Source organism: Marmota flaviventris, chromosome 3, assembly GCF_047511675.1.
Source record: "Marmota flaviventris isolate mMarFla1 chromosome 3, mMarFla1.hap1, whole genome shotgun sequence".
Classification (NCBI taxonomy): Eukaryota; Metazoa; Chordata; class Mammalia; order Rodentia; family Sciuridae; genus Marmota; species Marmota flaviventris.
The window spans coordinates 128148924-128163907 of record NC_092500.1 but is presented as its reverse complement, the minus strand read 5'-3'; positions in this window follow the sequence as shown (position 1 = coordinate 128163907).

Below are 14984 nucleotides of genomic sequence, written 5' to 3'. Positions count from 1 at the left end.
ACAATTTTCTGCTCTGTAGGGGATGCAGAAGCTTTGAGAAATCTATGTAATGATATACAGTGGGAACTGCTAGGAGGGTACAATATACTTGGGGAACATGGAATTCTTACTGAAGCAAACAAGAAGGTGATTCATTGAAGAAGCAGCACTTGAGCTGGGCTTTAAGAAAGAATACAATTTGACAGAAAAATAGTAGTGCTTAAATAATAATTTATCTGTTTCTCTGTTCTACTAGACCATGAGTTTGGATCTCCAGTGCGCAGTATAAAATGATTAGGCACCAATGCATGAATAAATGTTTGAAAATGATGTTGACATCTGAATATTATTCAGAGAGTTCATATGAGTCCTTAAAGTTTTTTTTCTGATGTGGATTCAGTTTTATTGATTTCATTTCTTTAAAGATTATATAGCACTTCAAACCACTTTGAGAAACTCTCAGCTGTGATTCCTGGGTTTTCAGTTCAGGAAGGAAAATATTTTTTTCCTTTTCTTTTGTTTTTGGAGATAGGGTCCCACTATATTATAGCCCAGATTTGCCTTGAACTCCCCATCCTCCTGCCTCAGTCTCCTGAGTAGCTGGGATTGTAGGCCCAGGTCACTGTCTCTGCCTGGGAGATTTTATTCATTTGCTGTTTATTTATTTATTTTTTAGGTGCAGGGCTGCAACCCAGGACTGTACATACACTCAGCAAGCAAGCACTCTACCACTGTGCTATATCATCCCATCATGGGAAGGAAATTATTGAAAGCATCTTGTGAATAGTGTTTCTGTTTTTGGATGTATTAAGTAAGTATAAATATTTTGTATATTGACATGAAAAACTCTAGGGGAATTTATATGTTTCACTTCTGTTTTTTTTTAATATCTAAATATAAATTTCTAAGCAGAGATTAGATGACTTGGGTAAAAATGAAATCTTTTTCTTTTTGGTACCAGGGATTGAACCCAGTGTGCTTAGCCACTGAGCCACATCTTTAGGACTATTTATTTATTTATTTAGAGACAGGGTCTCACTCAGTTGCTGAGACTGGCTTTGAACTTTCTATCCTCCTGCCTTAACCTTGCTGATTACTGGGATTACGGTGGTGACTGGCTAAAAATGAAATCTTGAATATATATTAAAAGATAGCTATGAATCATTAATTAATTCTATATTGTCATTGATGGAGATCTACATTAAAGTTCATTTGGACAAAATAAAAATTTTAGAATCATAGAATTTCTAGCCTATTTTGTCTGAGAGATTTAATAATAAACATATGAGAAAGTTACTGTCTTTAAGGACCTCCTGGGAAATGATTAGATCCATTATTAGATCATGTGAAAAAAAATCTATATTCTAAATAAATATAACCAAACACAAAAACTGTGGATGACACAGATACATTCTATTACTGGTCAGTAAAGGGAAATAAAGTTGGTGGTTAAAATTAACTGGAGGCAGGGTATAGTGGAGCACGCCTATAATCCCAGCTGCTCAGGAGGCTGAGGCAGGAGGATCAAAAGTTCAAAGGCAGCCTCAGCAATTTAGTGAGGCCCTAAGCACCTCAGTGAGACCCTGTCTTTACATAAAATACAAAAAAGGGCTGGGGATGTAGCTCAGTAATTAAGCACTCCGGGTTTAATCCTCAGTAACCCCCCAAAAGAGAAAATTTATAATTAAAAAATTTGAAACAAAAGCAAGAAGTGAGAAAGGAAAATCAGTTACCTTCTGATTCCAGTATCAGCAGACAACTCTGGGGGGGCTCCTGCAATGGAGATGCAGGTTTGGCATGGCTGCTGGCAGCTGTGGGTTCCAGCACGATTACTGGTTCTTAGAGCAGCAGTAGAAGAGGCAATAGGACTACAAGTTCCTAGACTCTTGTTAAGCTGCAGCAAGAGCCTCTAACCACATTTGCCCATTCTAGTTTATATTCTTTTTAAAAAAATTATTTATTTATTCTAATTTATTATATATGATGGCAGAATGCAATTCATTTCATATTACACATATAGAGCACAATTTTTTAAGTCACTGATTGTACACAAAGTATTTTCACACCATTTGTGTCTTCATATATGTACTTAGGGTAATGATATCTAAATCATTTAACCATCATTCCTACCCTCTTGCCCCCTCCCTCCCCCTCCTTCCTAGTTTATATTCTTTTATATTTTTATTTTCCAATTCTAGGGAAGCAACCTTCTGCAGTTTTTTTGTTTGTTTGTTTTTGTACTGGAGATTGAACTTAGGGGCACTCAACCACTGAGCCACATCCCCAGCCCTATTTTGTATTTTATTTAGAGACAGGGTCTCACTGAGTTGCCTAGAACCTCACTAAATTGCTGAGGCTGGTTTTGAACTCGAGATCTTCCTGTCTCAGCCTTCCAAGCTGGTGAGATTATAGGTTGTGCCGCCATTCCCGTCTGCAATTTTTAATGTAGTAGTATATTATTGTAGGTGACTCTCATAAATGTAGGTCAAGATAAATTTTTGAGTCAATTACAGACAGGATCTGGTTAAGTTGCTTAGAACCTTTCTAAATTGCTGAGGCTGGCCTCAAACTCACAATCATGCCTCAGACTCCTGAGCTGCTGAGATTATAGGTGTGCGCCACTGAGCGCAACTTTAAAATCTTTTTGATTCATTAATATTGACTTTCTAACAACAACACTATAACTTATGCCTGGAAAAGGTTTATCTCACATACTTACTTTCTCTGTAAGGTACATCAAAGTCTTACGCTTAGGAACTTGAGGCAGTACTTTGGTCCGATGCCTGGAGGCATTTTAAAAATGGTGAAATCACCAACAAACCCCACAAAAATGTAAAAAATGGTGGCACTAAATAGACCATGAAAAGGACACTCATGGATAGTACAAGAACTGAAACAAGTAAGTAGAGTCACCTTGTTTGACCTCAGCTAGGTTACTTGTATGTCCTGTGACAATTTTTTTTGCCACCTTTGCATGTTTGAGAAGGACTATGAAAGCTTTTGAATGTTGGTTTTGAGCTTGTGTTACTACTGAAAGCTTGGTCCTTGTCCCCAGTGTCAATCCAATAGTGAGGACATGGTTTTGAGAAAAAGGAAAAAGAAGTTTTATTGCTTTGCTAGCAAAGGAGAAACACGGGGTACTCCAGTTCCAGAGGCTGTGATTTTCCCCATCATGGGAAACAAGGGGTTTTTAAAGAGGTGATTCAGAGAAATCCTGTTTCCCTGGATTAGGGAGGAGAGATTAAGGAGAAGATTACGAAGTAGAAGGTCAGGGAGGAGAAGATCATGCAGAAGATGAGGGAGGAGAAGGTCAGGAAAAAGAAAAAACATGTCTGTTTTAGAGCACCAAGGGATGTAGTCAAAGCATAAAGTGAAACCACTGTTATATCTGCAGATAAATTTTAGTGAGTAGGTGATTCACAAATATGGAATTCATAAATAATGAAGATCTAACATGACTGCTATAACACTTGGGTTTTTTGTCCATTTTATAAGTGAAGAATTACACAGTGCTTAAGGACCTAAGTTTGGAGATGATGAGATCAATGTCTGCCATTTCTTACTGTTGACAAATCACTTAATCACACTTTATCAGCTTCTCACCTGTCAGATGGGCATTATAATAATATTACATGTCTCACATGAGGGTTAATGATATAATATACTATAAGCATGTAGAACAGCATTCAGTACTTAATTAATGTTAGGCAGTAGTATAATTCAATCACAGGCAAAAGAATACTAATAATATATACAAACATTTTAAAATATAGGTTATGGGCAGTTATTATTTTGGTATCAGACTCTAGGATTTTCCTTTTCTGACACTTACATATTGGATGAGCAATGAATAAATCTGACCTACTCAACATTTTTTATAAAAATGGGAATAACCCTGTTTACCAGGCAAGATTGTTGTGAGAAATAAATGAGTAAGTATATGTGAAAGCATTTTCTAAAGGATCATCATTATTATACAGAAAAAAAAATTGTTTTTTGGTACTGGGAATTGAACCCAGGAGCCCATTACCACTGAGCTACATCCCCAGCCCTTTTTATATTTTATTCTGAGACCTGGTCTTGCTAAATTGCCGAGAGTATCACTAAGTTGCTGAGGGTCTTGCTAAATTGCTGAGGATGGTCTGGACCTTGTGATCCTCCTGCCTCAGCGTCCAAATCTCTGGAATTATAGGTGTAGATCATCACACACAGCCAGAAATGTTATTGTTTAAAATTAGTACCTGAAGGGCTGGAATTATGGCTCAGCGGTAGAGTGCTAGCCTAGCACGGACGGGACCCGGGTTCAATCCTCAGCACCACATAAAAATGAAAGCATTGTGTTGTGTCCATCTACGCCTAAAAAATAAATAATAATAATAAAAAAAATTAGTACCTGAGCCTGGCATGGTGGCACATGCCTGTAATCCCAGTGAGTAGGGAGGTGGGGCAGGAGGATTGCAAGTTCAAGCCCAGCCTCAGCAATTTAGTGAGGCCCTAAGCAACTTAGTGAGAACCTGTCTCAAAAAATAAAAAGGGCTGGGGATGTGGCTCAGTGGTTAAGTGCCCTTGGGTTCAATCCCTGGAATAACAAAACGAAACAAAAAAAAAATCTGTGAAAACATAGTTGCTTCATCATATCCCTTTTAAAATGGTATGGTACATTTTCAAAGAGTGTATATTATGAATATATATGTTGTGAAAACAATGAAATGATCACCTATGAACTCACCACTAAGCCTCAAAAGTAGAGTGCTACCAATAGCTTTTAAGCTCCCTCTCTAAATGCCCTCTTATGCTCCTCCACCAGAAAAATCGCAATTAGGAATTTTATGTGTATCATTTTCTCACATTTTAAAACTCGCTTGACACCTTAACTATACAAATTAGATTTGTCTATTTTGAACATTGTGCAGTTTTTAATTTGTCCTCCCTTACCCACATAATTTTCCTGACTTTCATTTCTTTTTTTTCTTTTTTAAATATTTATTTTTTATGTGTAGATGGACACAACACAATGCCTTTATTTTTATGTGGTGCTGAGAATTGAACCCGGGTCCCGCCCATGCTAGGCTAGCACTGTACCGCTGAGTCACAATCCCAGCCCTCTTTTTTAAAAACTATTTTTATTAGTTGTTGATGGATCTTTATTTTATTTACTTATTTATTTATATGCAGTACTGAGAATCGAACCCAGTGCCTCACACATGCTAGGCAAGAGCACTACCACTGAGCCACAACCCCAGAACTCCACTCCCTTTTTCTTTTAGGTACTGGTGATTGAATGGTAGGAGTACTCTGTCAATGAGCTACATTTCTAGCCCTCTTCTGTATCTTTTTAAAATTGTTGTAGATGGACAAAATACCTTTATTTAATTAATTAATTAATTTAATTTTTATTTTTTGGTACCAGGGATTGAACTCAGAGGCACTCAACCACTAAGCCACATCCCTAGCCCTATTTTGTATTTTATTTAGAGACAGGGTCTCACTGAGTTGCTTAGTGCCTTGCCATTGCGAAGGCTTGTTTTGAACTCACAATCCTCCTGTCTCAGGCTCCCAAACTGCTGGGATTACAGGCATGGGCACCCCACGCATGGCTTATTTATTTTTATGTGGTGCTGAGGATGGAACCCAGTGCCTCACACGTGCTACCACTGAGCTACAACTCAAGCCAAGATTTTTTAAAATTTTGAGACAGGATCTCGTTAAGTTGTCCAAGCTGATTTTGAATTTGCAATCCGCTGGCCTCAGGCTTGAGAGTCACTGGGATTACAGACATCGGCAACTGTGCCAGCTCAACATTGTGTTTTTATCAACTATCCACGTTGATACATTGTACAATGTAGTTCATCATGTTCACTATTTACAATATTTAGTTATATGAATATGCCCCAATTTATTTGTTATAATTTTAGACTTTTGAGTTATTTCTAATGTCCTGTTGTTGTAAATGATAAAAAAATACTGCAACAAAATTCTTTTGCATTTTTCCTATAGTGGAGGAGTTGCTTTGCTTAAGTGGGGAACTCTGAGCATGTATACCTTTACTAGGCTGTCAAAGTCTTACCAGCAACTATTGTCTTATTTCTTTATCAGCAGTGGGTGTTGATAGATATTTTAAAATTTTGAGCGGGGTGCTGTGGCACAAGCCTGTAACCTCAGTGACTGAGGAGGCTGAGGCAGGAGGCTAGGGCAGGAGGTTAGTAAGTTCAAAGCCAGCTTCAGCAATTTAGAGAGGCCATAGCAACTTAGCAAGACCCTGTTTCAAAATAAAAAATGAAAAGGGATGGGGATGTGGCTCAGTGGTAAAGTACAACCAATATATAAAAAAAATTCTTTTTGACAATCTAGGGTATGAGAAATGTCCTATGAGATTTTTCACTGGATAAGAACATTGCTCTTGAAATAAAAGATTTCTTTGATGAGCCATTCTGCAGACTCTAAGCTAAAACCGGGAGTAGAAATTACTTCTACTGGGTTTGCATTTGATGGTGTAGTAGGGAATGGAGGAGTTAGGAAGAAAAGCAGACTCTAGTTTTAGTGCCTGATCCTTCTCCTAATTTCATGTATTGCCTGTCACATGCCTCACATCCTCCTTATGGAGATTCTCAAAGGATGACTCATGGCTAAACCTCTCTGGGGCTGAATCATTATCATATTTCCTAGCTGTTATAGCATGGAGAGTGAGGAGGAAAGAATATTTCCTGAAATCATCAGGAAACAGACTCCTAACTCAAAAGTTCTCATTGGGACATAAAGAGAGTGTCTTCGAGTAAGACATATCCTTTGCTTTTCAGAGCTGTAGGACTTAACAGTGTTTTCTCCACAAATACTAAAGTGACTTTGATCCTAAATTCTATAGCACTAGGGCTTTTTTTTTTAATATAATATATTTCTGTCATTATCATTCAAACTACAAATATTGATTAAACACCTACTATGTGTTAGATACTGTTCTAGGTCTGAGGATACAGTAGTAAATAAATCAAAGTTAGAATTTATAACTCTCAGATTTAGAGATTATCAGATTTACAGGTTGGGCCAGTTTAACCTGTCACAGCAGTTACAATACAGCCCTAGGGAGCAAGGAATAGGGATGACTGGATTTAGGTCAATGACTAACTTTAGCCACTATTTAGTTAAGACATTTTGAAATCATGGTAAGACTACCATCATGTTTTCAAAATTTAAAATTTGCATGTTTTTGAATCACAACACCAATACTTGAACATTGTAAAAATAAAATGTCAACACTTATAAAGTAGTTAGAATTATTTAGCTATTTCATCTCCTAGGTCCATTTCCTAAGAGGTGACTGCTAAAAAATGTTAGGGGTATATATTTTCCAATTTTTCTATGTACATTTAAGTCTGAGTGTGTTGTATATTTTAACAATATAAAAAATTTTGCAACTCATATATCACTTAATAATTTTTCAGGTCATTTCTTTATTATTTACTTTATTATTTTTATCCATTGGTCTCCTATTACCCATTTTATTATTGTGAAAATTTTAAAACTAACAAGTGTACAAAAAAATATAATTAACATTAGCTTTAGCAAGTCAGAATTAATCAGCTTTATCAGGGACTTCATATTTTCCTATATTTGGGTGACTTTTTAAAGTTATAAGACATTAAAATAGAATATAAACTCTTGGCATACTCTTTGCAAAACATTTTATTTCCTTCTGTACCCAAAAGTAACTACTTTTTGTCTGCTACATTCTTTCATGCTTTTATTTGATATGTATAGATTTTTTTTTTTTTTTTTGGTATCAGTGATTGAACCCAGGAGTGCTTAATCTCTGAGCCACATCCACAGCCCTTTTTATTTTGAAACAAGGTCTCTCTAATTTGCTGAGGCTGGCTTTGAACTTGCAAGCCTTCTGCGTCAGCATCCCAAACTACTAGGATTACAGGCACATACCACCACACCCTGTGTGATGATTAGATCTTGAGGACAGAGCCTCCGTGACTAGACTGATGTTGTTGTCATGGAAGAACGTAAGTTGTCTGAAAGTGGGCTTGTGATGAAAGTGAGTTTGGCCCTCTTTTGCTGTTTTGCTATCCTTCTGCCTTACCATCCCAAGCCACTGAGATTATAGGCAGGTACCATGGTGCCTGACCAGATATTAGTTTTATTTTCATGTTTTATAATTTATTACTCTTAGTATAAGAATAGTGTAAAGTAGGGTTAAATAAATGAAAAAGTTTCTCTTACCCTTTGCATTTCCCAGTCCTTGTTTAATATCTTGACTATTGTTCTACAATTCTTTTATGCCTATGAAGCCTAAATATTTTACTTTTTTTTTTGTTGTTGTTGTTGTTCTGGGGATTGAATCCAGGGCCTTGGATATGCTATGCAAGTGTTCTACCAGTGGCTATACCCCTAGTCCCAAGAAAGGCTTTTTTTTTTTTTTTGAGATGGGGGTCTCACTATATATTGCTCAGGCTGGGCTTAAATTCAAAGTCTCAGTCTCAGCCCTCCAAGTAGCTGTGATTACAGGGGTGCTTCACCATACAAAGCTTCATTTTTAATTAATTAATTAATTTTTTTTACCAGGGAATGAACCCAGGGGCACTTAACCACTGAGCCATATCTCCAGCTCCTTTTATTCTTTTATTTTGAGACTGGGTTTGCTAACTTACTAAAGACGTCGATAAATTGCCTCAGCCACTTGAGCTATTGGGATTACCGGTGTGCCACCGTGCCTGACTAGATTAGTTGAGTTTTTATTATAGTAACACTGCAATGAATATTTCATATATATCTTTGCATACTTAGGAAAGACATTTTTTTTTTCTTTACTAGGGTTTGAAGCCAGGGTGCTCTACCACTGAACTACATTCCCAGCCCTTATTATTTTTTATCTTGAGACAGGGTCTTGCTAAATTGCCTAGGCTGGCCTTGAACTTGAGATCCTCCTGCCTCAGACCCTGGAATCACTGGGATTACAGACATAACCCCCATATGGCCATATAATTTTTATTATCACTGTCCATGTAGCAACTTCAGCATTAAAAAAATTATACTTTAATGAATACCATTGATAGCAGTACTCTGAGCAAAGGCAAGTCAGATTTAAAAACTTGTAATATAATTTTTGTGTGTGTGGATAAAGAAGAGTGAGAAACTATGTGAGATAGGGATAAGTCAAAAAAACTATGACTTATTTTCATGTGTATATATGTATTTTTTAAATACTTCTTTTTTTTAGTTGTATTTGGACACAATACCTTTATTTTATTTATTTTTATGTGGTGCTGAGGATCGATCGAACCAAGGGCCTTGAACTTGTGAGACCAGCACTCTACCAATGAATCACAACTCCAGCCCTCATGTGTATAGTATGTCTAAAAGTAATCAAGATTAGAGATGCATGAAGCCTTTATCATGTCCAACAAAAGTGCTTTTGTTGAACTTGGTTAAGTCACATGTACTTGGAAAGTCACACGTAAAAGAAAATTAGCCTGATTTTCAGCAGTTATTCTCCATCCTGAAATCCTTGAATTGCGTAGCTACTGCTATCCAGTGGTGAGAAGAGGTAATTCCAGCCAAGACTTTATTTTAGAAGCAGGGATTGAACCCAGGGGAGTTTAACTATTGAGCTATATTCCCAGCCGTTTCTGTTTATTTCATTATATTATTATTATTGTCATTATTATTACCTTGGTACCAGGGATTAAATTCAGGGTACTTAACCACTGAGCCACCCCTACCTCTTTTTCGTTTTTATTTTGAGACAGCGTCTTGCTAAATTGCTGAGGCAAGCCTCTAACTTGTGATCCTCCTAAACTTATGTGATCTTCTTGCCTCAGCCTTCTGAATGGCTGGGATTATTGGCATATGCCACCAGGGCTGTCTGTAGTTTTCTTTTCTCCTAACATTTTGTATGGGTTTGGTATCAAGCTAATGATGGTCTCATAAAGATTAACTGGAAAGCTTTTTTTCCTCTGTATTCTCATAAGAATTTGTATACGAGGGCTAGGGTTATAGCCCAGTGGTAGAGTGCTTGCCTAGAGAATGTGAAGCATTGAGTTCAATTTTCAGCATCACATATAAACAAACAAATCAAATAAATAAATGTTAAGGGTCCATTGACAACTAAAAAAAAAAAAAAAAAAGAATTTGTGGGCTGGGGTTGTGGCATGGTGGTATAGAGCTCGCCTAGCATGTGTGAGGCACTGGGTTTGATCCTCAGCACCACATAAAAATAAAGGTATTGTGTCCACCTACAATGTGTGTGTGTGTGTGTGTGTATGTGTGTATATATATATATATATATATATATATATATGATTTATTCAAAAATATTTACAAGTATTGTGTCCACTATAACACACACACACACACACACACACACACATATGTAATTTGTATAGGATTTATTCCAAAAATATTTTATTTATGCTGATGCTGGAGTTTTCTGTGAGAAAAGTTTTCAGTAATAAAGTCAATTTATTTAATAAATAGCCAAATTAACGTTAAGTAATTAGACAAATTGAAAATTTGTATTATTCAGTAATTATTATTGGATGCCTAGATTGTGAAGAGTATTGAACTGGGTGTTGGGAGATAAAAGATAAAAAAAGTAAGTTTCCTGCATTTATGGAGCTTATGCTTTAGCGGGAGATATTAAAGCATAGTAACACATAAAGCACAAAAGATTGAGCATAACAGAAGCAAGCAAGTAGAAGCATTAGAGAAATTTATCCAAAGTACCTGGCAAAGACTCAAAAGAAGGTATTATTTGAGGTGATACTTAAAAGTATATGTTTGCCAAATTGACAGGGTAGAGGAGAGTGTTTCAGGTAGAAAGCTTAATGCATGAAAAGGTATAAAGGATGTAAAGAACATGGACATGTTAAGAAAGCATAAATTGAAGATTACTAATTTTTTGGCGGGGGGGTTACCAGGGATTGAACCCAGGGGTGCTGAACTACTGAGCCACCTCCCCAGACCTTTTTTATATTTTATTCAGAGACAGGGTCTTGCTGTTTTGCTAAGTGCCTCACTAATCTTCTGAGTCTGGCTTTGAACTTGAGATCCTTCTGCCTCAGCCTTGAGGTGCTGGGATTACAGATGTGCACCGCCACACCAGGCAAGATTTCTCACATTTTAAATTAAAGGTTGGAAGTCAGAGATAAAGCTGGGCAAGGCTGGAACTTTATGATAAACCAGGGCTAAATAGTGAAGGAAGTTATTTACCCTGCATTAGTTTGCATTTTATCTTACTACTATTTGGAAGTTACTAAAAAATTTTGAGCAGGGGAGTGATTTTATTTAGAGTTTTGCTTATGATAAAATGGATAAAGGGAAAGTAGAGTTATGGTTGAATGGTAATGAATATTAAGTCCAGTCTAGAGATGATAAGGGCCTGAATTAGGGGAGTGAGAGTAGGAAAAAAGGAGGGAACAAAAACAAGATATATTTTATAATTTTATGAATAGTTTAAATGGTCCTACTAGATTTGCTAACTTGAGGGTCACTGGTAACCTTAGTGATAACTGTTGTCACTATCATGGGAAGGTAGGAGCAGAAGTTGAGAATAGTGAATTAAGAATTGAAAAGATGAGCCAGTTGAAAGAGCAAGTATGAACTACTTTCAATTGGCTGTGAATGGTGGAAAACTTCAAATTTGTACTGAGAGAGTAAGACAAGGGAAATTAAATTTTTTAAAAATTGTTGATAGATGTTTATTTTATTTATTTATTATTTATATGTGGTGCTAAGAATCGGACCTAGTGCCTCACACATGCCAGGCAAGTAGAAATGGTTAAATAGAAGGTTTTTTTTTTAAAGATGGAAACAACCTGAATATACTTATATACTTATATGTTGAGAGAAAAGGGTGAATGGAAAAATTAGAGTTCTAAGATACAGAGAAGAAAGGAAACAGACAATGAAGTCAGGTTCCTGAAAAGGTTGGGGAGTAAAGAATTCAGGGCATGCACAAGTGGATAGGCGGAACTATAAGCAAAGATGCTAAAGAATAAGAATACAGTGGCATAAAGTTCAGAGAGTTCACAGAAATTTTGTTTTATGAGGGAAATAGTAAATTATTTATCTGTATAGAAAGAAGAGGAGAAAGCTTGGAGCTGTAAGCTTGAAAAGAGCACTAATGTTTGGAACAACCATTGAAAGGCATAAGATTGGTAATTATCAAGGCCAAATCTCAGGGCAAATCTAAGACTTGTACCACAAATTTTTATGTACACCAATCTCTAACGTTATGTAATTTGTTTTTGGGGGCATAATGGAGGTGCATGGTTGGAGTATACATTACTGGAGTCTTTTTGGCTGGCTGTGGTAAAAGAGCAAAGGGGGTTTAAGGATACTGGCAAAAGGAGAGTTGAAACAGAAAAGAGGAATAAAAAGGAGAAAGCTAATATGATTGCACGACATGATGAATTACAAGCTGTAATGAGACTTCAATTGTGAAAGAAGTTAGGATAAGAGTCTGTGATAAGCTAGATACAGAGTCCAAGATTTCAGAAATGGAGCCATTTTGGGTGTGAAAAAGCCTGATGAAGAGCAAGGACATGAGACGAAATAAGAGTTAAAGATGATTTCTAGGTCAGAGGAGTGTGTGACTAGGAAGATTTAACAATATGAAACTAGAAGTCTCTAAGATGGCAAGATTTGGGAGGAAGAATATAAAACAGTAAAAATTGAACAATAAGTGATAGTGACTGTTGACACAGAAGGGGGTGGGAATGTACCTTGTGGTATAGTCACATGACTTAGGTTTCAAGTGAGATCATAAGGTCAGAAATAGAAACAATAGTCCACTTCCCTCTCTTTACTTCTTTTTAAAAATGTATTAAGTGAAGGTGGTAGCTATATTTATTCTTTTTTTTTTTTTTTTTTTGGAGAGAGAGAGAGAGAGAGAGAGAGAGAGAGAGAGAGAGAGAGAGGGAGAATTTTAATATATATTTTTTAGTTTTCGGCGGACACAACATCTTTGTTTGTATGTGGTGCTGAGGATCGAACCTGGGCTGCATGCATGCCAGGCGAGAGCGCTACCACTTGAGCCACATCCCCAGCCCAGCTATATTTATTCTTTAAAAATTTTTTTCTTTTTAGTTATACATGACCATAGAATGTATTTTGACATACATAGAGTATAACTTCCCATTCTTGTGGTTGTATGTGATGTGGAGTTACACTGGTTATATATTCATATGTGAACATAGGAAAGTTATGTCTGATTCATTCTACTGTCTTTCCTATTTATTCTTTTTATAATTATGGAAAAGCGGAGAAATATATGGGGTATAAAATATTTCTCCCATCCAGTCCTCTATTCTTTGAAACCCTTTTAAATCCACTTACATGCATACACATGTAATTTTTTTTTTTTTAATCTTGCATCCATCCAGGGCAAAATTTTTTTAAATTATTTTTTTTTAGTTGTAGATGGACACACAATCTTTTTAAATTTTTTTCTTTTTATTTTTTTGTGGTGCTGGGGATTGAACCCAACGCCTTGTGCATGCCAGGCAAGCACTCTACCAACTGAGCTATGTCCCTAGCCCTACACATGTAATTTTTGTGTTTTGACATAAATTGATAGTTATATGTTTTTCGTTTTGTTTTTGCAGTCCCCCCCCTCCTTTTTTTTAATCTTGGATCTCTCTTTTGTTTTTAATTCTCCTGCCTTAGCCTCCAAGTTGCTGGGATCATAGGCATGTGACACGATGCTACTTGGATTCCTTTTAATGGCCTTAATAGGTGTGTGTGTGTGTATTTTTTCTTTACTTCTAGGGCAAATCACCCCATAGTAACAGATATGCCACTAACCATTTTCTATTGATAGTTCATGTTTTCCAATATTTCTTTACTGAAATAACCATCATTGCATATACCTTTTTATGCATATCAGGATTTCTCTAAAATACCTATTAGTGAAATTGCTAAATTGAAGGTTACATATACTTAATATTTTGGTTAATTCCACTAGATTTCCCTTCAAAATGCTGTAGTAATTTACATTTCTGCCAACAGTATTTGGGAATAGTCCAAGCTCCTCCTCCTCAACAGTAACAAAATTATAATCTTTTAATATTTTAAGATATCATTTTCCTAGGTAGAGTAGAAAAATTAGAGGTATAATTCAACCAGTCAATACAATTAAGTGTTGAAGACTGCCACTTGCTTAGTCACACAAATGAGCTCCAATCTAGGTTTTGGCACTTGCTATCTGTGCTAATTAAAGCATTTCTAAGTTATAGTGTTGTGATAAGTTTACATTTGGAGTGCACACAGGTACAGAGTTCCTTAGTATTTATCATTATAGAAGTAGGAGCAAATAGCAGCCATTACATAGTTCATTATGCTTCCTGAGTTATCACAAATCGGTTGATTCCATTTAAAGCGTATCATGGTCAAATTTTCCAAAAAGGTAATCACAGTACACACTGAAAGCACAGCAAAATATTTCAAAAGGTGTCCTTCTGTAAAGTCCGAAGTAAGGAGTTGCTCTCCGACCAAAAAAAAAAAAAAAAAAATCAATCAATCAATCAGGCTGGGCATTTTAAACAGATTCTGGAAGGTAAAAAGCACGTGTCCATGAGTGTCCCAAACATTTCCCGCAGGTACCGGGTATGAGATTCCACAAGAGGAGGTATCATTTTCCTGCCAGGAACCCTATGATTAAAAAGTGGCTCTTGGAAGGCACTCAGCCAGATTTCCAGATGAGGTCCCATCCTTCTGAGAGATGCGGGGACCTGCCGGCAAGATGACGCTTTCTACGGGACAGAGATTTTCATAACGTAAGTCGTTCGCCGAGAAGGCATTTTGCCATTACTCAAGATGGTGAACAGGGTATCCTCAGTGTTCCCAGGTTCCAATATGGATCCCCTAACCCGCGCCATCGAAGAGGTTAATTTCAGGATTGAAACCGAACTTGGGAGGAAGTGACGCAGCGGAAGTAGTCGCTTACGCAACTCCCTCCTCAACGTCCCGCCCCCGGCTCTACGCCCCGCCCCTGGCGACGCGGA